The 25,568-nt window shown below is 40.0% G+C and overlaps 1 long non-coding RNA gene across 2 annotated transcripts; it reads left to right on the plus strand.

The window, feature by feature from the left end:
* The first annotated feature begins 6,871 nt into the window (after window positions 1-6,871).
* LOC108061730 (uncharacterized) lies at window positions 6,872-25,048 on the plus strand. Of its 2 annotated transcripts, XR_006412337.2 has the most exons (7): window positions 6,872-7,257; window positions 12,381-12,804; window positions 12,878-12,949; window positions 24,349-24,592; window positions 24,668-24,770; window positions 24,835-24,878; window positions 24,945-25,048. It is a non-coding gene; the product is annotated as an uncharacterized lncRNA (long non-coding RNA). The 2 variants fall into 2 exon arrangements; XR_011418536.1 differs by having other exon boundaries at window positions 12,381-12,949.
* Window positions 25,049-25,568: the final 520 nt, after the last annotated feature.

Consider the following 25,568-nt stretch of genomic DNA (forward strand, 5'->3'; position numbering starts at 1 on the left):
ATGATCGCAATATATTGAAAAGAATTGGGTAAGCAGCTACCTGTGCGTAACCAACGGGGAGGCAACAACTTTATTTTATCAGATTGATATACTTCACTGGAAACACGTTTCTAATTAGAGGGACTCACCTAACGCCTTTTTATGAAGGCCGAGCGAGCTTACATAAATTTTTAGAACGGTTTTTGGATGACTCAATAAATGGGGTAGCTGAGATAAGACCTTTGGATTTTTATAAAGTCCAATAATATTAAATTAATAAGGCAAGAAATAATAATAAATCCTTTCTACCGTACTTTTTAATGCAAAAAACCAGTGAGAACTTAAAGAACAGCACTTAATCAGATGCATTTCAATTAAAGCTGCAGTGGGGTCCACTTTCCGGAAAGACAATTAGATAAATTTTGGAATTTTCAAATTAGCCGCCTGAATCATGGTAGCATCTGCAGTCAATTGCACTTTTTCGCAAATGCATGGGATGCAACGGCCAACTGCCAACTGCCGCCAGCAACAAAGTCCAGATCATAATGAGTCCAGTTGGCTTTTGTCGGAGGCTGGCTTTGGCCATTTTATCCGCCGAGTGGAAAATGACAACATTAATTTAGCGCTTTGTTCTGTGCGAACCGGGCTGGGCCACATTTTAAATTAACCCAAAACATGTTTAGGGGTTTTCCGCACAATTGCCTCTTCGGTGCAATGTGGCAAAAAGGATTTCACTTCGGCTGCATAAAGGATTGCAGCATCTGATGCCCATTTCGCTTTTGGGGTGGTTCTAATTGAAAAGTCAGGAACAATGAAATTCAGCACATGCAAAGCAGTGGATTGCATGTAATCAGACATGCTCCTCTTTAATTGTGCAACGCTTGTGGAAATTAAATATTATTATGACAAAAAAAACCCATTAGATTTTATAGCACTCTACTGACTGCAGCTTAGTAAGCTAATAAGTAAACTATACCATTGTATAATTTGTATTTTTAAAAATATATATTTATTTTACAATTCTAAAAACCATTTTTTTTACAAAAACTGAAAGACAAGGATACTTTTCTGAAAGAGTCTTTCAAAATATAAAGTTTTTCTAAAATACACAGGCCACCAGTGTTTTTGGTCAGCCATATGGCAATTAAATTGTGTTAATATAGACGTAAATAAGCATATCTTAGTTTTCGAGTTTAACGGGTGGTATTTGTGCAATAGCGGTTTTAAAAAAATAACAACATTTAATGTTTTGACTTAAGATATCATCGAGGGTCTGTGCTCAATTGTATTAAAACCTATGGCAAAAAATGGCTTAGATGCCCTTCTACATAATTGCATTTAAGGTTCCATTATTATTTGAGTCAATCAAGGCCTTTGAGCCATTGAAGTAATTTGTTCACCTCTATTCACAACCAACTTGATGCTGTGAACAGGTTTAAAAAAATATAAGGATAAATATGTACCGAAAATATTTGACAGGCATCTAGAGGCGTCTTTTCCCGAATTTTTGAGATAAATCCCACTATTGTACTCCGAAGGATGGAATTTATAGAATTTTTTCCGTAAGAACGGAAAATCCTAAAATTGGCAAAACAATACCAAACTATACCAATACATAGGCCAGTTTTTTTTTTCAGATAATTGGTTTTCGCGCTGCATATACAATTAATTTAAAATTGAAATAATAAAACATTGCCCGCGTTCGGGCTATTGATATATTATAACGGCGCGTGTTCGGACCTTTTTGTTAAACAAAGAAACTTGTCGCGTTTCCATTTGACAAGACCACATTTGTGTTGTGGGCGTGTGCAGCGAATCCGGGGCTGAAACATGAACAGGTCTATTGGGGCTTGAGGACGCACACGTAGAACATTATTCGGCTACAAAATGGCCAAAACAACAAACCGCTATAATTTACCATATTTTATGGCTGCGCCGTGGCAATAAAATCGCCAACAAGGCCAATAACTCATTCTAGAGCGCTGGCGCTACAGGGCGGCGGCGGTTGCAGTTGGTAGTTGGTAGATGGTAGTTGGAAGTTGCCCCCGCCGCCGGTTACACGGGACGCCTCTGTTCCTGACCCCCACCCCTTTGCCCCTCCAGAAACTTCCGCGGTTGCACAACCCACAAAATGCAACATACACACTGCACTCCACTTGCATGCGGTTGGCTTTTAAACGGCTCAATGCGCCCGCTGATGGAACTACAATTCGGATATATACTGCCATATAGCCGGGCTTTGGGCCAGCAGCTCTAATTTGTAGCTCCACTGAACCTCCCACCGCCGGCGCTATTTTCAAATTTATCTATGCCGAAACGTGCATTGATGGCCTGCATGTTTATTGCTCGCCTGTCGTCGTTTTGCATTTGCAGTTCCCGTTCCCGGTCCAAAAAAACAAAAAATAAAAAAATAAAAAACACAAAAAACTCACAAAATTGGCGAACAAAACTGGACAATTGGCAATGAGCCCCGCTGCCGTGGGGCTCTACATTTAATTAATATATTTTCCAATTGCGCTGCAACACCGCAAGGACATTGGCCGCCTCGATTGCTTCTATTTGGCTCGTGTAAAAATAAAATGAAAATGTTTTGTGGCTTTTGCCCAAAGGACGCGTGGCATCATTTTTCCACTTTTCAATAAAAGCACACAGGGAAAAAATGTAGAAAGTATTTGAGTCGGGATTGAGTTGGTTCCAAAAAGGATATGGTACTCAAAAATCAATTTGTGGGTGAGTTTTGATTTTATTATTAAAATTTTTTTAAAAAAATTAAGATTTTGCAAGAATAATTTATATTTAATTTTAAATTTATTCCCTACTTAAAAGTAACAAGCCAAAAATTTTAGTTTGGTAATCATTTCAACAGGTATAGCTTTTAAAGTAGATTATATAAATAATGTTACGTTAATAATGAAAGTTAAAATTTATAGCATAAACATTTGCAGTTGCCACCTAAATATTATATGTACAACAAAAGTGCAACCAAAAAGCGTACTTATGGGGTATTTAAAATAGGCTTTTCTAACAAATAAATATTTGTAATATTTAATTGTAATATCTCTTCTATGTAATTGTAATATTCAAACGATTTATACTGCTTCCTAGCAAAATGCTTCTTAAATTGTGATAAAAGATTTAAATATATTTAGGTTAGTTACCTGATCCCTGGCTTTTTCTCTGTGCAGCAGAAATGTTGAATGGCGAAATAAAAATGCCCGCTGATCGAACGCGATTGTCGGTTCTCTAGGCAGCAGATGCAGATGCCTATGCAGATGCTGCCGCTGCGGTTGTTGTTATTTTGCCGATGACCGCAAACAGTCTAGACCAAAAAGTGTATAATGTCCTGCGAGGAAGGACTGCGGGACAGGAAAGGACAGTGGAGGACCGGGACAGAACCGTGCGTGCCGCATCTTTAAATTCAGCATTCGGCGACCGATATTCGAGTAATGAAGGATCCATTGGCCACGATGTACGAATTCGAATGCGAATAATTTAAATATTTAATTAACACATTCCGGCGGCCGAACGACGCCATCCTCGCGCGTGTGTGTGCAATTAATGCAGGAATAGGCGCAATTAAGTTTGTCGCCGCTCGCTGCGAGCAGGGATTGTTGCAAGCTTATCTCGTGATTCCGATCGAGCTTCAAGCCGGGACTTCTGGCCAGGAGACTTGGATACCCATACCCGAGCCCAGCTTCGGCTTCGCAATACGCAACTTGCTTTTAAAATGTTGAGAACTTGGTCACCGGGGGAAGCGGAGGGCCGGCGGCAGCCCAAAGATTTATCTGCATCCGGTGTCCAGTTACCGGTGCCGGTGCCCATATTCCCATTCCCATTCCACGGACTCCACTCCACTCCACTCGCCTCGGTTTGAATGATGCGCATCTTGGGCATTTTGGAAGTAAATTTGTGTGCAAATGGGCTTTTTATTTGGCTCATGTTTCTTCCAGCGATGGCTGTCTCCAGCGGAATACTCACTACCTTTATGCGCTGGCACGTATCTGTATCTGGCGGATACCTGCGCCACAGATCGCATTTAAACGCGGACGCTGACATGAGCAGTTGCGGAAATTCGCCATCGTTGAGATCATGGAGCCAACCGATGATAGGCGAGTCATAGGTTTGGCTTGTACCATGTCCATAAATATGCTGATAGCACTAGCACTTGCATCCGAACAGATGCTGCCAAGCTGCCCATAGCTTTAATTTATTTGCGCCATTGTGTCTGAACGCCTCATAAAATGCTAAACAAATACTGTCGGCTGTGAAGGCAAATTTAACCTATTCGTTTTTAAAGCTTAATGTCAGCTTTAATATTTATTCTTATCGGAATGCACTTGGTTAGATCAGTAGCTAATTGACATATTAGTGATGCCACCGTACTTAAAGTATTTAAAAGTGATGAGCAACCTTATAAAAGAGGCTGTTAAATAAATAAACCCTTTTATAGCTTTTAAACTGACCGCATTAAGCATTTGCAATTTTTATGACCGAGTAGGCTGTATAAAAGTAACTTTTCTAATTTTATAGACAAAGCCCACATCAAAAGAAATCTTTTCAACCTTCAAAACAAAATATATTAAAATAGATTAAAGTTGCTGAGTCAGATTTCAGTAAAATGTTTCCAGCGTAGGAAAAGTTTTTGACCGTATAGAGCATATTAGTGGCGGATCTAGGATTCAGAACAATTTTTATTTTGAATACTTTTTGAATACCAAAATGCTTTAATTCTTCACTCGAGTGGGGGTGATATATCACCCATATTATCCCCCGTGGATCCGCGCATGGCGCATATGTATTTATTCTTGATCGACATCACTTGACGAGACGGTCTTTTTTTTTGCTTAATTTTTGTTGCATACTTTTTGAATATCTTATTTTTCACCAATTATTTTTATAAATCTAGTTAATCTTTTTATTACCTGCAGATAGGGATTTTCCACGTTTTTATAATTCCAACTGACACCCAGCATTATTAAAAGTTAAAATTGGCAATTCAAGTGCCAGTGACTGTGTAAACAAATTTTCGATTTTATTAATTTTTGGTAGACCTATTCGAATTTTAATAAATTAAATGAAATTATTACTGCTGACGGTAATAAGAAGAAATGGCGATCCTTAGATAAGTAAGTATTCAGTAACTATTTTACATTTTTCAATTAAAGCTTTAATTATCAAATCTCACATGTGAAGCCATTGCTTTTGCACCTTGTTGAACCTGTAATGCCATCCAAACTGTGTGCAATATTTTGGCATTACTCGTATCACCTGAAAGGATTTCGGTGGCGTTACCCTCACAAACTGCCGAGACTAAACTAGTACCGATAGAGGTAACAAAAAAGCACGGCACGCAGAAAGAACAACCGAAAGGCTGAAAGTTGGGACGGGAAAAGTCATTTGCTTGCTCGTCCGACAAGATGTTTGTTCGTTCGGCAAAATAAAGTACACACTGTCTGGTCGGCCGAGGGTGGCCAGGGGCTCGAAAAAAGGGGCTTAGGGTGCTGTGGGGGCCGTTGAGCTCCCAGGGACATTTGGGATAACATGCGAACACGGCATATTTGCTGGGATACAAAACGCCAAACGCTGTCTTCCAACCACTCAGCCACTAGGTAATGAATGGATGCGCATGCATGACATGGATGCAATTTTCGACAAAGAGCAGGCTAGGCCCTTTCTGGGCTCGCCTGATTATCTCGTGTTCTGCGCAGCCATATCGCAGGCCCAAAGCCCACCCCGCCTAGCTAATATATGTAGGGGGTTATTCGTACACGGATAAAATCAAGTCAAATGTTAATATCTAAAATATGCTATTTTCAACTAACTAGGTTTAAGTAGATCAATAAGGTATGAAAAGAAGTTGAAATATACTACAATATTATTTCATTATTTTAAGAGGCATTGATATTTTTTGTATGACTGACATTTTGTTCAAAATATATTTTATTTGCTGTATACTTTATTTTTATAAATTACTTTAATAAAATCTTAGGTAATTTATTAAAATACATACTACAATTTTTGGGTTTTGCTTTCCAAAATTTTAATTTAATAGTTTCCACAATTTAAAATATATACTTTTTTTAATAAAAAAATTGCCTGAAATTGTTTTGAAATACCATCGAAATAAAAATTGTATCTCATTTGTATTTAATAAATATTGTTCAATGAGTTGTTATTAAATATAAAAAAATAAATATACAATGAATGTTTGGCACCTAAGTTGAATGTTTTTAAGTTTTTTGAGAATGTCGAATAAGGTGAATAGAGTCATTTATTCAAAATATTTAACCGATTTCTTCCGGTGCACCAAAATCCACGGATAGCTGTCTAGTTTTCGGATCGCTTGTGGCCTTTTTGGAGTCCTTGAAAGGGAAGTGCTCTGCCTTTGATCAGAAGTGAGTTAATTGGCTATTTGGCAGGCTGCATGGTATTTCTAAATTGGATCAAAGGTATGATGGTTCAGTCCACACCCAACCACCCACCACCGCCCACTGACCAAAGCGAACACCACCCATTTTTCCGGCCAGGCCATGTGTACTAATTAAAACCTGGCAAATTCGTAACCTAAAAATACCAAGGCTGCCCGAGCATTTTGGCCATATTCCGCGGAGGCCAAGAAGGCGGAGCGTTTTCCACGTTCCAGTTGCAACCACCGCCCACCGCCCGCCGCCTGCCGCCCACCTGGAAAGAGCAGCAACGCCCGCGAACGGCTACCCGTCTCTCTTGCACCGAAGGAGAAAACCCGTTTTCCACTGCACATGCGCAACTTTCGAACCCCCGCTCTCGGTGCGCGCTCTCACTCGCTCTCTCCTCCTCTTTCGCTCACTCGCTTTTGCAACGAGTGCTTTTGGCCAAAAGCGAACATGCAACACAACCAGTATGCGCTCGAACTCGGAAATGCCCGCATCATGGGCGAGAGTGGGCGCGCAAGGCCGAACCGAAACAGGTTGGCCCACGAAAGTGGGTGGTGTCGGGCGCTGGGCGCTGGGTGGGGGTTGGATGGTTCCCCAAATATCCGAAAGTTGTGAATAACCCAAAAGTGTGTGCCCCTGATTGGGCCAAGGTAGGAGTACCGCCAGATCAACAAATTCCACACGGCGTAAACAAACACAAGAGTGCCAAAGTTTGCTGTCACGTGCTTGTCAACAACGTCTTGGCGTTTTATAACGCCCTGACCCCGGACACGATGAAGCTTTACAAGTGACCCCCGGCTGCGTGGACTTTGCACCCGGCCAGCGGCAACTACTACCTGAACTAAAGTCCGCACAGCGCTTTCATGTAAGTATTGTTTACTACAATTGCGTGATGTTGAATTAGAAAAAAAACCAAAAGAAAATCAGGGTGGTGATTCTGTACCTTCTCTAGTTTATGAAGGGTCTATAATATGAAGCAAATAAAAATATTTTAAAATGTTTAAAGCTTAGTAAATTTTTTTATCGTTGAAAGTGAAAATATAACAGAAAAAAAACATTTAAATTAATCACCTCTGCGGAACTTGTGAACTTTGATAACTCTTGTTAGATTAAATTATATTCGACGAGTCGTGAAAGGACAAAATCAACTTTCAATCAGACGAAAGTTCAGATAGAACAGAAAAAATACCTCAGTTGATATAATTTAAGTGCTGACATTGATATAATTACCCTTATCAATTTATTGGAGAGTTAAAGTGGCAGTTGCATATGTTAAATAATATTTGAGATTTATCAAATCGTGACCAATGAATTTAAAGAATATAATAAATCAAAAAACTGTATTTTAAAATTAGGTGTTTTTGTAAATATAAATATTTAGGTAGAAATAATTGTTATTATAAGAAATTGCATATTGATTTAACTGGTTTCCTCATTTTTTAAAAGTTAAACCTTGTCCTTAAACCCCAAAAAAACTATATAGCTCACAAAAGGGGCTTTTTCGCATCAAAGGTGATGGACCATCGGACTGTGGCATATGCTTCCATTATTTTCCTTGGCGGGCTAAGAAATGCCATGCAATGCGTTTAAAAAATACCTGGCGCAGCGCCTAAGAGTTTTCTCCAGCGCTTGTTATTTATATTTTTTATTCGTATGATGAAAAGCCACGCAACTATGTTCGTCGCGTGTCTGGAACCATAAACAGAAATTGTTTCGCAAAACGCCTCCGTCGCTTTTGCGGGCACCATCGACATTGCAAAATAAACCTGCACAGCGAGAGAAACAAAAAATTATCATGTGCAAAATAATCGTATTCATAAATATGCTTTTCCATTTTCCCCACCTATCCCATCCACATATCCCGTCTCAAAACGTGCTTATATATGTGGTTCACCCTTAGCCTAGGCAGCTATTCATCAGCGCATCATGTTTAAGCGTTCGTGGCGTCGATGATACAACCGATAAGAGGCCAATTTCGCAATTGCGGCGCTGGAATTTTTAATTAGTTCAAGAAAGCCGCAGCCGGCTTTTGGCCAGGTAGCAGCACACTCGCTCTTGTTATGGCCAAAAGGTATAGAACCAGTCGAGAACGAAGTAATATCCTCTGAGGCGCACACGAAACGCAAGCATAATTTGCATACTGCTGCTGTGCTGCTTTGAAGGTCCGAGTACGACCATAAAATGTATTAAACTAAAGTATGTGTTAAGTGCACATGTCACAGGTCACATTCCCAAGTGTTATGATTTATCTGCTATTATAGTTTGGTGGGGGCTTTAATTAGGATAGGCGGTCAGATTGGGGTTGCTACTATGATCATAATGAAATAATCAAGAAAATATTAAGGTCAAATATTATTTTGATATTTTTAAGCTTATTTAAGCTCAATCAATCTTTTAAGCCGGAACATTATAATTACAGTAATAAATCCATATAATTAGTTTTAAACCTATTAAATTTCGACTACTGGTACTCTTATTTCACTTCAACTTTCCAAAAATAATTGCCACAAATGTATAAAATATACATTAAATTCAATTTTTTAGCAATTTATTTTTGTCTCATTAATTTTAATTGGAATAAATAAATCCAAGAATTTTATATTAATCTCCGAATTTGCATTACTTTCGTCTTAAACACTATAATTAAAGTCAAAAAGCCGACATGCAACAATTATATTTAAATCTTCTCACTCTTTCCTGCCTAAGCCTTTAATAGCAGCTACTAAAGCCAAATTAATTAACAGTTTTGTTTAGTCTTTGTGTGTCCAAAAGTATTTTGTTTCCGATCGCGAATAAGTACGAATTGTTCGTGCTCATACGCTCGTAACTAACCGACTGGCTAGACTTGGTGTGCGGTTAGGAAAAATTGGCGGTTGCCAGCGAAGTATGGAATAATTAAAAACAATTCAATTCGCAATTTGCACCATAATAAAATAAATTACATATTCATTTATGCAGAATATAACCGCTAAACTGCAACTGCAACAGAAACAGCAAAAGCAACACCGTAGATCGGCGACGGCCAGTTGGCCACATGCAACCGGATTGCACTTGGGTGCAGTGGAGCAAGAAGTTGGACCTACACGAAGGGTCGTTGCCTGCTTTCGGCTGTGGGAATCGCAATACCTTGCATACCCGATTGATTGTTCCAAAAATAGAGAATATATTGGGGTTACGAAATACCTATATTTTCTAAACACCCACTTGACACGCTCCCGGGTTTTGGTTTTGGGTCAGTTTCCACACTTTTCGGAGCGAAAATAGGACCACCACTTGAATATTCATAACACAGTCTAGGAACGAGTCTACTTTGTTGGCATGCAACTATTTCTCGCGTTCGACTAAAGTAGAATTTGTTTCATTTGATGGTAGACTGAATTCAACGTCTGCGATATGAATACTGCTCGGCGAAATGAATTTTTATTGTAATAAAGAGCGGCACTGCACGCACATTTCTTCGGGAAACCTTGTTAAGTGTGTAAATTATTGCGAAAGATTGCTAATTTTTTCTAAACAAACATAACTTATTAATGCTTTCAACCCATTCTCACCATAAAAAGTGGAATTTGTTTTGAATGGGGCAATGCAAAATCACTGGGTCTGGTTATTGTTATAATTATTTCTATGATTAATTTGTTCCTTTCTTAAGAAACGCCTTTTCTGGTTTTTGATTAATACCATAATTTGATTAACAACCTACTTGAAATACAACTAATGAGTACAGCCTCCTCCCTGAATATTTTGTTTCCATAATTTATTTTCTGAAAACCAAAATAAAAATGTTTGAATAAAGGAAAAATAATGACAACCCTTTATTTTCCATTTTCTTGTCATTCAGAAATCAAGAATTGGACAATTGTTGAGTCCAACTAAAACCGTCCAGCTATGAAAAGACCAACTATCAGCTGGGGAAACAGGTTTAGTTTATGGCTTTTAGGGGTCGCTTTTAACGGGAGCCACCGGCACAGTGAGTGTTTAGCGTTCGTGCTGGCGATTAAGCTGTTCATTCGCTTGGCACGCTTTGTGTGGCAACCCCTTGGCTGTTATTAAAAAATACCAGCCTCCTTGCAGGAAGTTAACGAAATGTTTTCTACAAAAATTCTTATATAATGTCTTTATTATCATCCCTAGCTCCTCATAGGGGTGATAATTTATTTGCCATTAAACATTTAAAAGTTGAAAGGAGGTTTAAATTTGATATACTTCTTGAAACGTAAAAATAATAAAACACCAAGCGATTGATGGCAAATTGGAGTTGGACCTTTGGATTTCAGGATTTTTTCGTATTTTTGCTATTATCCCTTTATAATATATTTTATTATTTAATTTATTTTAAAGTAGAACTTTTTACTTCTTAACCATAATTTTCTTTTTAAATTCATTAATTTATTTTCACTTAAGGAAATTAATGATTTTCAGAAATTGGGGAAGCATAAATAGAAAGTTGATATATTTTTTATTTTTAAAAATCAGCTATTTATTTTTAGGATACCAATAGCAATTTATGATTTACATTTATTTTCATAGATGAAGTAAAAAATCGTTTAAAGGAGCGTTATGGGATTTACACAATAATCACGTCTTGCATTAACTGAAAATTAGCCTTTAAATTCCCTAAATTTGCTGCTTTAAAAATCGAAATAACCGTAGTCGATTATTTGCGGACTTTCCGTTTAACACTCTGATGTCTGATGTCCGTGTGCCAGGTGGACTGGGCGAAATGGAGCCCGCAAAGGTCTGGCGCTTGCGGATGAAGAAGAGTGAATTTATAAAAAAATGTGAGTGCTTTTATTGATGTTGGTTTATCGGAGGTGGCATTCCCCGGCTTTTTACATTGTATACTGCCCATGAAGTCCTACCTTTTATTTAAATGTTAACAATAAAAATGAATTTGCATTTATTGATTTTCGGGCTGTGGTATTGTTGTGGGGGCGACACTTTTAAAAGAGGTCACATCCATATCCACGTAGCGAATCAGCCAGAGTCCCACTGGTTTCCAGCTGGTTTCTTTTTTTCTTAGACAATGAGATTGCATTTTCAATGTGAATAGACCACCTTTAATAAGCCTGTTAGATACGCCATTATTGTCTTCAAGCTGGCCAAAATGAAAGCAGCACATACGAGGCCAGCACAGACGTAATAAAGAGAGCAGGAGCCGTAGATCCTGCAGTAGCCGTTTGTTAAGCCTTTGTCTAGCAGCCATTTTAAGTGCCATAAAAAACTCCAAAAGTTGTAGGAACAATGTAGACAGCGTGTTTTCATTTTATGCGAATTAAGCTGCCACTTGAACAACTTTGCCTCCGCCAGCGACTGGACCGCCGAGACCGACACTGACAACAACAACGACGACGACGACGACGACGTCACTGACAGTCCAAGAACAACACAAACGGGGCACATCCACATGAGTGTTAGTTACACATGATTGTTCATATGTGGACGGTATATATACTGAAGAAGTGCAGATTTTTTTATGAATTTCAGAGATGAACTTTAGTTATTAATTTCTCCAAAATGTTAATTTTTTATTTCACTAGTTTAGCAAGAAAACACTAAAATATACGAAATAATGAATATGTTCAGTACTGAAATTAAAGCAAACAAACTTTTATTATTTTTTTTTAAATATTCAAAATTTTTAATCTAAGAAGTAAACAAAGAATAAGAAACAAAATATTAACGCATATTTAATATTTTCAGTACTGAAATTAAAACAAACAAACATTTATTATTATTTTTGAAATATTTAAAAAAAAAGAATATTGACGCATTTATAATTCAAAAATTATTTTACAATGTAAAGGGACGTTATACTATACTGTTTTTTAGACAATAATAATTACTATTTATTCATTAATTAATTTTATTATAATACAAGATCTCAAACAGTTAAACAACTTAAAAGTACCATTTCAACCCTGAATGTTCATCAATTTTCTACCCCTACGATCTTGCCAGAATTTCGCTAAAAACGAAAAAACATTGCAGCATACTTTTAGGACGATGGCAGGACACGGCCTGCCGGCATTTCCTACAGGGCACGAAGGACATCCTCGTCTACATCAAACGAGAGCGCCCATAAGGGATACAGTTGTTAACGTGGCCAAGGAGCAGCGACTATGGCGGGGAGAAAAACACAAACATGGTTGCCACGAGTGTCGTGAAGGACGAGGGCCGCAGGACGCTTGCAGTTGAAGGAGCAGGGCACTTTATGTGCATATAATGTCCGCTCAGACCCGAGCACACACACCGACACTCCGGGACCCTTCGAATACAGTGTCGGCCAAGTTGCGGGGAATTGTTAATATTGTCTGGGCCTGTAAGCAGCATTTACATGCTGGCCGACACCACGTACTACATACGTCCTGGCTGATGGACGGGCTCCTTTCCATGCGGATGATGTCGGCTTTAAGTAGGGCCCACCCGCCCCACTATCTCGGTACCCGACATTGTTTTAAAAATATGTACATCCTTGCATTTTGCAGATGTTGAATTAACCGACGAAACCGGCAGCTTTCATTAGAAGCGGAGGATGGACAAAGTGCAGGAGTTTGAGGGTGAGTACTTGCCATGTATGTAACGTAGTTTCCAGTACATAGCCTATGTATCATGCATTAATAAGTGGGGCTAAAAGGAGGGGGCAGTAGACAGTGTTGGCTCCTACAGTTAGGCACTTTTAGGCAAGTAATAAGGAATGCCTTTTGGGCAGTCATTTTGGGATAACTTTGGCTGGTTTTAAATTAATTTAAGGCTCACAGAAATCTTTAAGAGAATTAAAATTATAAATCTATTGATATATTTAAGCTATACAAATATATTGATATTACATGAAGAGTTTTAAATAATCCTCTAAGGCTATTAGCTAGAAATCTCAACCTTTGTTTGCTCAAATAAATCCACTTGAAGTGATAACTCATCCGATATATTCCGCTTAAAGGCAACACCACACTCCAGTAATCGATTGGACACGGCTTGGCAACCGGGATTCCGTCCTCAAGCATCTTAGGTACTCGAATAAAAAATAATGATGCGAGAGTAAATGAGATGCTATTCAATTCAAATGGCGTGGGATGCATGTGAAATGATACGCACATGCGAAGGTATACCCATATGCCATGCCACATCCCCAGTTACGTCCACATCTTCATCCAAATCCAAATCCATATCTATGTGGATGGGTTCGGCACATGTGTGCGCGGAGTACATTGATGCATGGTGTATATACGAGTGTGGTATTCCTGATTCCAGAGTGTAACACACATGGATAGCTCGCTCATTTACCGCCTACTGTCGCCGCTGGCTGCCGGGAGTCATTCGTCAGTCAATCCGTCGTCCTCCCCTTTTTCTATACCTCATCCCCCACCTCCACCCATGTCCTTGTACCGCTCCACTCGGTCCGGGCATGTGCGCAAAACCAGCGCACATTCGTCAGAATTTGCATTTCAATTCGAATGTCAGGATGACGGAGCGTCGAATTTGGGTGGCGTTGCCATCGGAATGAAAATAAATCACGCTGCTTTACCGCATAGGCAACTGGGAAATGGTGAAACGAGGGGCAACTGGGGGGATGTGTGGAGATGGCTGCTGAATTCTGCCGAACGGGAACGCACCACAAGAGCAAAACAGAGCCACCATTAAACCAAAACAGAGCCCGGGTCGTTTTCGTGGGGGTGGAACTCATTTATTCGCATTTTTTCTCTGTTGCGAATGCGAAAATGAATGTGGAAACTTTTCCGCCATCATTTTGAGTGATGTCAATTAGATTGATTTGATCAGCGAAAATATGTGATTTATCAGACAGCAACAGCGGCTGGGCGGCCCCAGGACATTCGTCTCATCGCCCCAAGCACCCATCCTGCAATACATCCATTCTTGGTGGCCACATCCATAGCTCGACCACGGTGCGTATGAATATCTAATGTGGCACACACACGTATACGCAATCCGCTTCATCACTTGTTCGTTCGTTCATCTACTTCATCAATCAGTCATCTAACTAGTTCTGGCATTCTGCTCCATTTAGTCTGGAGGAGAATGCAACGTGGCTCTTTAAGGGCCAGTACTTGTGTAAATACTTCAACATTTAAAGACATTCATTTAAGCTACTGCAGCCTAGCAGTGTGAATCGATTTCTAACAGATCTTTAAAAGGTCTTTAAACTTTGAATAAAAAAACGTTTTAGCTTGGTTTTATGACTAAAATCCACTCGTTATTTTATCAATGCCCTTTTTAGGATGCTATAAAATGTTTGTTATATCTAAGCACATGGTAGGTAAAGAACATACAAATTTTTGTTAGCCATTAGATCTGAATTTAATTTATTTAAAGTTTACAAAAAGTATTATTGGCTTTAGTTGTATCTAGATTCAAATCCTAAATTGATTTAAATTCTGAACTTGTTCTATTTACTTTATTAAACATTTTCGAAAACAAACCATGTAAAATTCGAACCAAAAATTCATATAATTTGGTATTTATTTACCCTAACAATGGTCATTTAGTAACCCATTAAAACCAACTTTCTGCCGATTTGAGGTCATTAGATATTAACCACAATCGCATTTCCGAGGGACCTTCACCCACTACTAAGTCTCCGAATTAGCCAAGATATCCCCGCAAAGCGCACACATCAAGGCGAATAACTTGTGTTTATAAGTTATAACGACCATAATGAGGGATATTTGATCAACCGCTCTCCACCGGCCCCGTTGTGGGAATATATAAATATAATAACGTATCCGGGGCTGGCGAATCACATCGGCAAACAAAAGCGGCACGTTACTAGCAACGCCTACGATATTAATAAACCATTGGGCGAAGCACTTGCGGCGCCGCACAAAGCAAATAAAATAAATCAAATCGGAGAAAAGAAAGCAGGCAAATCGCAATCTGAACGCAAGTGTGTAATGGGGGGAAAACAAAGGGGAGTCCCCCTGGTTTCTTTTTTCTTCTTTTTTTTTTTGGCAGCCCAAATTTATGCGCGCTCTTTGCCCGGCCGCTCCCACGCAATATTTCCAAGTTTTCCGGGGATCGAGAATTGGGGGATTGGGGATCGGGAACTGGTCCTGCGGTTGCGGGTTGTCCCTTTTTTTCGGGGGTGGCTACATGTGTCAATAACTCATTTTCAAATGGAAATAACATCGAATAAAATTCGCGCTTCCTCTAGGTTTTTTATGTCCATACCCCTCCTGCTGCCACGAATGCCTCGAATGCCACTGCCACTGCCATGTGTGTCAATCCATTTATTCTTGTGTTGGCCGTGGTTTGGGCCACGGCCCCTTTGACTGATGAAATATCGTGACAAGCAGTATAAAAGCTATTAAAGTCGAGTGTAGATGGCGCTACTTGAATTTGTCAAAATGTCTTTTTACGCGCAGCCGGCACGGGCACACACAAATCCAATACACGCCTATGCCATAGATGGTAAAAAGTCGCCCCGGGAACCGCGAAAACCGAATGCCTCCCACCCGAACCCACCACCACCCACTCAAACACATACGTCATGGGAACGGGTGAAACTTTGATTGATGCCGTTGTGTCACGCAGGCGCGCATGTGGCTAATGGGCGGTCGCCGGCATAAAAAACATTCGGCTTTTTACTGGGGGACGGACTGGGGTCGTCGCAAATCAATTGAGTGATGTTGCCAATTTGGGCCAGGTTCGGGCCGCTGATTTGGTGAGCTATCTTAATCGAGCCCAAGTTGCTTGTTTTAGTGCAGTTGCAAACGCCAGAACAAGTTAGCCTGATCAGCTTTCAAGGAATGCACTAACAGAAAATTCTAACTTGTTATTGAAATACTCAAAAATAAACTATTTTAAAATTAAATTAATTTATTTATAGATTTATTTTATTCAGAAAATAGTTTACGTTTTTATCTTAAAATTCCATTTTAAAGAGAGAGGTTATTTGAAGAGCAAAAATATTTTTTTAAATATATTGATTATATATATTATTAAATAAAGATTTTTTTCAAAGGGCTGCATCAAAATTTTGTTTTTAAAATAACTTCACTCGAAATAGGTTCCAAGTATGTAATTGCCTTGTAACAACACGTTGAGTAAATTATTTGAACTGTAAATACATCTCAAATAAAATTTAAAAACTTATAGTTGCAAGTAAGAAGCGCAATATTTTTTCCCTGAGTGCGGAGCCCCGCTGTTGTCCAAGTGACGTCCACAAATAAACGCGCGCCCCAAATGCATCAAAGTAACGAGCTCAAGCTGCGCACCCCAGCTTGTCCTGGTCCAAAGGAGTGCGGGAATATCCACATCCACATCCACTTCCACTCAAATGCCCTACAAGCGACTGGCGCCTGCAGTTGTGATATATGAAATTAACTTAATAAAGCAGTGAAATATCGCCAGTGAATGGAACGCGATTCGCAAGACGCGATCAGCGGGCGCTAGGCGACTTGCTGCGACTCCATAAATTGTGGCACTTTGGGGGTCAGCTGGCTGAGAACCCGAGAGCCTGAGAGATGTGGCATCCCGCAACACCTTAGGTGTCCGCTGGCTTAAACTGGTCACAGATAGTTGCTGGCCCTCTGAAGTGCATGTCGTGAATATGAATGGCTAATTAGGAACTTCTTAAGAGAAGAGGGTTGAGACTAAAAGATACCTTTACCTTTTCAAAGGTTTAAAATGCTTTAGGGATTAACTTAGAAATTATTTAAGAATTTTTTGAGCCTCTATAACAATATAGAAAATTGAGAAATAAAACTTAAGGATTTAAAGGATAATTTTTGAACTCACTCTTTAAGAACTTGAGTTTTAAAGCACTTTCTATAAAGTTTCCCCCTTTTTGGTTAAAATTTAGCATAAGAAATATTTAGCCGGCTTAATTCGAAATTCCCCCGGGAGTTTAAGCTGTCGAATTGCATTCGAAGGGACCCCAAAAACCGATTGTGGGGCTTGGTCACCACAAGAGTGTGTGCCCCGATGATGATGCTGATGGCATTGTGCGCCATTGTTCACTGGAGCCCCATTGTCTGAGCTAAATTAAGCAAACTTTGCATGGGCAGGGGTGCCCGTGCATAGTTTCGTACCAAATCAATTCACCGGGAGCCGAGAACTCCGGGTCTCCGAACTCTGCCCACCTTATCTCCGGGGCCCCACTCGCTCATCCCCCCGGCAGCCAAAAAACAGAAGGATTTCGAAAGTCCCACCAGATATAGACTGTAGACCTCGCAACACCCTGCCTTCGACAGCCTTAACTTTTCACTGTGCCATAAGCCATAAGCCGTAGACCGAAAGCCTGCCCGTGAGCAGAACGCAATAAATTACGTTAAAGACGCCAGGCCCAGAGAAGCAGGCCCAGAAATTTGCATTCCACATCCAACACAACGCCACCCCTTCGAAAAAGCGGCACACGCATCATCATAATTAATAAGAGACAATTTGACAATGGCCCTTTAGCGTTAACAGCGATATTACTTTCAGCGACGAAGTGAGCAGCCGCCGGAAAGCACACACATACGCGTACGCACACTCGCCGGATGGAACACACCCCCTTGCCATTTTGCGCCAAATTAAATTCAACCTCAATTGAGGGGTTAATTTCTATCACCAGGCAAACAAAAACAAAAACGCCCAGCCCGCAGACGCTACGTGGTGGGGTGGCCTCGAAAAAAGGGGGAGTGGATGGCTGGTGGGGGGATGTTGGGATGGGATGTTGGGCTGTTGGGCGGGCTGCTAGGTCGCCCCATTATCTGCATCGAGTTCCACATAGAAAATCATTACGGCATTCGCACCATGAGACGTATTCAATTTGAGTGTCGTTGAGCTCTTTATTACGTTAGTGTGAAAGTCGCGTGCACCAAAAGCCCGTAGTACACTGGGAAAAAAATTAACAGAACTTTAAACGATTAATTAAGGTTAAGGCTTTTTAAATTATATAAAAGGTTTAATTTTTATTGAGTTGATATTGGAGCTAAAAATAATTATCTGACATATTTTTTAACCAAAAAAAATTGTTTACACTTAGGCCTTAAGATAAATTTCTCCCACAAAAAACATGTATATCTAATTAATATCGAAAACACTGTATTCTTGTTAAAACCATTACTATATAACAATTATTATTTTGTTTGTTAACTAAGAAATTCAGTGTCTTCATATTAATTTGTGAACTACATGAAAAATAGATAGATTTTTCTGAATGATATGTCAACGTATTAACGTGTGAATTTGATCTAAACTAAAGATCCAATTATTTTGCTCCGTGCATCGTCCCGTGGCATTGAATCCCTGCACCACCCCCTGAACCTTTGGCATTCATTCACGGTGCGTAAGTCAGAGCAACAACAATAACAGAGCCGAGCAGGGCGTTTGGTGGAGGAAGTGGAAGTAAATTGAAAGCATGCTGCGCGGCCAAAAGAGGACTTCTACTTCCCTTGCCACTGCCACTGCCACTTCTCCCGTAACCCTAACCCTTCAATTGGCAGTGCCACGAAATCCATTAGCAGGCAGCGTGCGGCGAGGAGAAAAAGCCAAAGCCAAGAGCCAGCAGCATCGGCAAACGGTGACCATGAGGCTTTTATGCACGGAGCGTCCTGCCTCGCCTTCGGTTAACCATGGGCATGCTACTCCACTCCACTCCGAACCATTCCATTCCTGGCTTTCAATCTCGACGAGACTCATAAACATATGCGCCTCACGTCGTTTGGCGTGAATTTAATGTGGCGGCGGTGGAGTAGACGACACCCCCAGCAGAAGGCGAAAGCTAAAGACCCCCCGACTTTCCGACAGACGGTTAGCCGTTCTTTGATGAGGTTACTGACTTTGGCGAATTAACTCCCACTATAGAACGTAGCCCGTAGCCCTCGGCCTGGGGTCGCTGGCGAACCGGAAACCACTGCATTTTGTTGGCCCAAAACCGGGGTGGCACGCTTCAACGCCTCGGAAAATCTCAGGGGACACTTTAGCAGTACAATGCAGCATTTAGATAAACCGAGACTTTAGAGCCCTTTCGACTTGGCCGGAATGAATGTTAGAGCTTGCAGCCCCGGAGGCTGGGTAGCGGAAATCAATCCTTCCTCGCGGGGGTGCGTTCTTGTAGCCAGATTAGTTAAATAGTATTTCAGGGGGAGGGCAGATCCAGGAGTTTGTTTTGCTCATTTAATTGAAATTAATAGATGCCGCAATTGGGGAGAAAAAGGCAAGCACAATTAGGGTTTGCTATTTAAACATCCAAATATTATTATTAAAGTAGATTTATGGAGTTTTTAAGACTATTTTTAACAAATGAAAAAATAAGAAAGAAAATAAAAAGTAAATAGGAAAAAGTACAATTAGAAAAAATAAAATTAGTTTTCTATCTTAAAACATTATTTGTATTTTTAAATAGTCTTTTAATTTTAATAAATTATTACCGCAAGCTAAAAAAAAACCCTTTGATTTCCCGAAAATATTTTTATCACTGCTCTACCAATCAAATTAATCACTACAAGAACCCTCACTACCGAAGGACTAACTTAGTCAGCATATGCCGCCAAGTGGGCTGTTCTTTTGGCCACATTTCACCGGATTCCGACCCTCCGATCTAATCAAACAATCAAACAGAAATAATCGGGCATATCAAAGGCCCACTACAAGTGCTCCGAAATCCAATTGGGACGGCTCACCGATGCTAGCTGCCATAAATTTTATTTATTTATGTGTGCACCGTTTTGTTTTCCGCTCTGTTTTCTGTTTTCTGCCCTGCGAACGGCAATGAACGGCAACGAGTATATCGGCCCGAAAATCGGCCATGAATATCAATGGGGGAATTGTGCGTCATCGGCACGCGCCGCTTCATCCGATACAGTGGCTGTGGCTTAGCCTCGCCTCCAATCTTGGCCCGAACGGTCGTCCTTCGACGGGGGGTGGTTCTCGGTTTTCGGTGGCCCATTGATATTGTTTTTATCACTGCCAGACGAGGGACCCCAAGACCTGAAGACCTGGCCGCGAGCCTTAAGCACTTGTGCTCCTGATGCGTATTTAATTTTATTTTATTTGGGATTTCTCGCAGCCGAAGGGGAAGTAAATCACGGTTTCGGTATTTTTTCCAAGCCCAAATCGGTCCTTTTGGGGTGGTCGATCCTGATGGACCGGGGCATTCGATATATCGACACTATAAACATATGTGTGCAGATGTGAGCTTTTTTTTTTGATCCGGCTTACACTTGTCCCATCGAAGAAAACGACTGTGGATGGAAAAAGTGACATCGAGTGCCGAGTGTTGATTGTTCGTCATTGGCAAATAAGATAAATGAGTGTCTACCCTCGGCAGCAGCTGAAGCTTTCGTATTAAATTCATGAAAGTTAAGTGCTTGGTAATTGATGTTATAAAATATTTATGACAGACAGCCCAACATCAGGCAGTTCCGTTGGCAGGACGGAACAGGTAGGCGAGCAAGAGTTCATACCTTTTTAAGTGTCGCAGTCGTCGTTAGTCCTGCGTCCTGAGTCCCTAGTCCTTCAGGCGGACTGATGGCCAAAGTTAGATTTGGCTCTAATTGACATTAATTATTTAAAAGGACGTCGTGCGAATCCTTCGACCTAAGTGCCGCTCTTTGCCCTGCGGTGAAGCTGCGAGCCTTAGAGCTGCTCAAAAAAGCCAGCGATAAATAAGTTGAGCAATTGGAAACAGTCTGCTGCTTTAACTTCGAAAACTTGCTGGTGGAATGACAATTGAAAGCAAATAACTATTTAGGACACCGGAAAAATGATTATATTATGCACAAAGTATTTTTTAAAATACTAAGGCATATGATTTTTTTGTATTTAGCTTACTTTAGAATTAATAATTAATTAATTTAATATACTACGAAATTAATAACTCAAACTCAATCATACCAGTTTAAATATTAACTATGTACGTTTATTATTTACTTCATGAAAGAATTAATAAAGAATAAACTTTTATCAAGCTTTTCAAGGCAACTTCTTGGGAAATTAAACAAAAGCGTAGTTTAATTTTAATTCATAAAAAAGCTTAAACGCCATTACAGTTAGACTAGTCTTATTCTTGAATTTCGTGAAATTTCACAATTGGATCTAATTCAAAAAATTAAAGAAAGAAAATCGTATTACATTTATTAATTCAAATTAATAATAAAGAGCTGTTAAAACATATTAAGGATTAAATAAGATTTAAAATATAATTTGAATTTAATTCGAAGAAAGTTTTCTGTGCCTTTTTGCAATCTTTTGTTTCTAACAAACCCTTCGCATGGACATACTGTCTCAGTGTACCCAAACATTTCGACACCCTGGCCAGACGGCACTCAGGATTTTGGCTTGGGCCACTCTCACTTGACCGGGCAAAAACAGTCGCCCTACTGATAATGATGCTGTTGGCGACTTTGTGTTTGCTTATGCCGGTAGCCTTGTGCCCTTGGTCCTTGCTGCTAGCAGGGGCTGGCTTTGATGTTTCGCCAGGATGATGAATTATATTTGACATCTATGTGCTTGGCTCCCCCTTCAGCGGTATTAGCACACATGTGTGTACCCTGCCGCATTGATACTGGGTGGCAAAAGGTATGGGAACTAATACGAGTACTCGTGCATGCGCACCAAAAAACCACCCAGCCAGGCAGCCAGCCAGCCACCCACTCTCGTGTGATGAGAGCCGCACTTGGATATGTTTATTTTACTGTCAAAACATTAAAGTGAACTCCCGCCGAAGCCGCCGCTCGGGGTTGATTGTTATCAGGGGGCGGTGTCGACAGCGGTGTACCTTGTCGAGGGTGGAAAACCCACGGGTTCTTGGTCCTGGGCCTTTTGGCCACCTTCAGCTTGACTCCGCAGACAAGTCTATTTGCATATGTTGACGGCATACTCTAACAGATCCTGGTGGATTTCCTGCTTAACGGCCGTGGCCATCACAACAACCCCTCCTTAAATGGACACACATGCCTTTTTGACAACTCATAACAATCACTCATCATAAACAAAGTCCGTTTTTATGTGTGAGATGGGAGAACCTTAAAAAAAGTATCTTTTATAGACTGACACAAATTGCAGGTGATGTTTCAGCTTCTTCTCAAGAGGGGGAAAATCCCTTTAGCTCACGAGTTAACGACTTGCCAATTAGTTAATTAGCGAACTCCTGCTGCGGCCTTCGGACGTCTTAGCCTCCTGATTCCTTCGGCTAGTCACTCATTTATCTATGCAGGCAGCCCTTGCGGTCAATTAAAACAATCCGCAAAATAATTGCCAAGAAATTTATTCGCTTCATTAACTTGTTTCAGGGAAGTCAAAGATGCCGGGAAAGGCAGATGAAGAGGAGGCGGCAAGTTAAGCACGAAGTCAGCCAGAAAATTAAGTGAAATAATTAAATCTCAATCGGGATCTATTAGATTTGTGTAGCCTTTGGCATTGGCTTTCGGCCACGGCCCTTGTCAGCAGTCGGCGGTCGAGGGATGAACACACAAATAAATTTGGCAGGACGGCAGCTAATCTTCGCCCAGCAAGGGGTTAGCGTTTGGCGTTAACGATGGGGTTGAAAGTGCCAGTCCCGGATTCGAAAGTGCAACAATCGCAGGGCCAAAGAGGGGTTTTCGGTTTTCAGCATTCGGCTTTCGACTGACAACGACCATTTATCACCCACGCAGCATCTTTCATAATCAGGCTGGCCGGCAAAATGCAAATGACTCAGTCTGCGGAGCGGAGTGGAGCTGCATATAAAGGACCCAACCCGGCCGGGCCGCGGCTTTTAATTTACAACGTCCTACGTCCAACGTCCTACGTCCTACGTCCATGTATCTGTATCTATACGTGCAACCGGGTCCACAGCTCTCAGCTCTGAGCCACAGCCGCCATCTTCGCCACAATGCCAGACAAAAGGTCGACACGTTCCCATTCCGACCGACTTAATTAATTTATGCACTCATGGTCGGTCGCAATGCATCGGGGTCTCTCGGGGATTCGGGATGGGGGAAAGGGGATTGGGAACGGGGAATGGTCAGGGATGTCGGCCAGTTTAGTCGGTCTTCAGCCAAAGGGGGACATCATTTCTGGGGCTCTCTTCTTGAAAACCCGCCTAATTTTAAAATTAATGAGCGGCATCTTGATGGCCGATGGCAGCGATAAGCCCCATGATTTTGACTGTCCCAGAGATCCCAGAGAGCCCACGTCCCTGCCGCTCGATCACAGCTTAAGTAAATCACGTGTTTATTGGCACTTCACTTACGACACCGTCACCAAAGAATATCGGAGAGACCCCGTTCCCGATCCCGGGTCCAAAAACAAAACCAAACCCAGAAACCAAAACGAAAACGAAAACCAAAATGGCATCACTCTATAGGGCCTGCACTCTATATTGGATCGGGAACGGGATCGGGATCGAGGGAACCGAGCCGACTGACCAACGTCATTAATTAGCTGGCCGTGAAGTGTGGGGAACGAATGGAAACCGACGTGTTTATTTGGTTTGTATGCCCGTTCAACAGCCCAAATGTATTGGGGCTTCATTTAGGAGTTCTTTTGTTTCAAATCTTTTGCCGCCCGATACAGTGAGACCTTGAATATGTAACAGACAATGTACTTATAAATAGTCATTAATATTTATTAAATAATTTTAATATGAATAAATTGTGATTATTATAATACGATAACGAGCTTTGTTGTGAATTCTAAAAACCATCTAAGTAAGTACAAAGTCAGATTACACCTTTTCATTATACGAATTTTTAAATTCCATAAGGAAGTCAAATTACACACTTTTCCTTATAAGAATTTATAAATTCTTATAATTCTTATTCCTTAGATGGTTTATAGATTTCAATGTAAATTAATTTATTAATTGGCGCCAAGAAAAAAAATTCATTTCGGATATAAGCTTAAATATTTTAATTTTTAGCATGGAAACATCAAGACCACTATATCAACACACCCCTGTAGTCAGCTCGTTGTGTCATTTATTTTGTTTGACCGGAAACTCTTTATCTTACGGTTAATCTTCTTGATATTTCAGATGTGGAAAGCCCAAATGCCGATGCATTCTTGATTCGTGGCATTAAGACAAAAATAAACTTGATTTTGGTATGAAATTGATTCATTCATTTTCAATCCATTGAGTAAGATTCTTATCCGATGGATGAGTCGGGCCAGCATCGCCACTTCCAACTGTGTGCACATCCAACAGGTAGTCAAACCAGACATACTGTCTCCACTTGAAGTCCATCGGAGTCTTTCCCTCTTCTTCGCTCTTTTAAAACGTAAGCGTACATATCTTTTGAATAGAGGTAAACATATATTTTCATAATTAATGAATTCGTTTTATTTTATGTCAGATGATGATGCTGAAGGCTGAGAAACCACCAAAGCAAATATGTTTGTGGAAATAAAATCAAAACTTGGTTTCTGGACTAAAAAAGATTTTCTCGGATTTAACATGTTTGTATATTCGTCACTTTTAAAATTTCTGAACTTTATAATTAACATTGACATTTACTTTTAGCTATCCAAAAAGGACCTTTGGCGTTCACTGTTTAAATGGCAAGGGTTTGTGTATCATTTTAGTTGTAAATAATTTCTTTGCAAGCACTTATTCACCTTTTTATTTTACAGATCACCTTCACTATACCTGTGGACTGCATTTTTATAAGCCGGATGGAAATAAATATTTACAATTTGCAATACCATATTTTAGGTATTTAGGTGTACATAGATAATGTGACGACCACTAAGAAAATTGAAAATTGCAATGATGTTTTATTTTTCCAAATGAGAAATATTTTGGATAATATTATAAAGATATAAAAGTATTATTTCAAGAAGTTTTTTTTTTAATACTACGTACTAGAAAATGTATAACAAAAGCGTCCTTTTTTAAAGGGACATTTTTGGGAAAGAAGAATAATTTTTTGGACTGTAAAGATACATATAAAAAATGGATTATTAATTTAAGAAAACGGGATTATTTATATTAAAAAACATGTCAATCTCTAAAATATTTGTTGGCTTTTTTAGTCTGAGAAACTTTATCTTTTTACTCGGGAATTATGGACACGTCATTTTCAATAAAAAAAGTAGTATTTTTCCGAATGAATACAACCAATTGTCCCAATATTAAGTGCGATTTTGCGTTCAGTTTGAAATAAAATATACATCACAGCTTTTAAACTTTAAAGAATTTATAAAAAAAAAATCATGTAACCTTTTATACACAGTCCAAAAACTAGCGAAAAAGAT

This window comes from Drosophila takahashii, chromosome 3L (genome assembly GCF_030179915.1).
Source record: "Drosophila takahashii strain IR98-3 E-12201 chromosome 3L, DtakHiC1v2, whole genome shotgun sequence".
Lineage (NCBI taxonomy): Eukaryota > Metazoa > Arthropoda > Insecta > Diptera > Drosophilidae > Drosophila > Drosophila takahashii.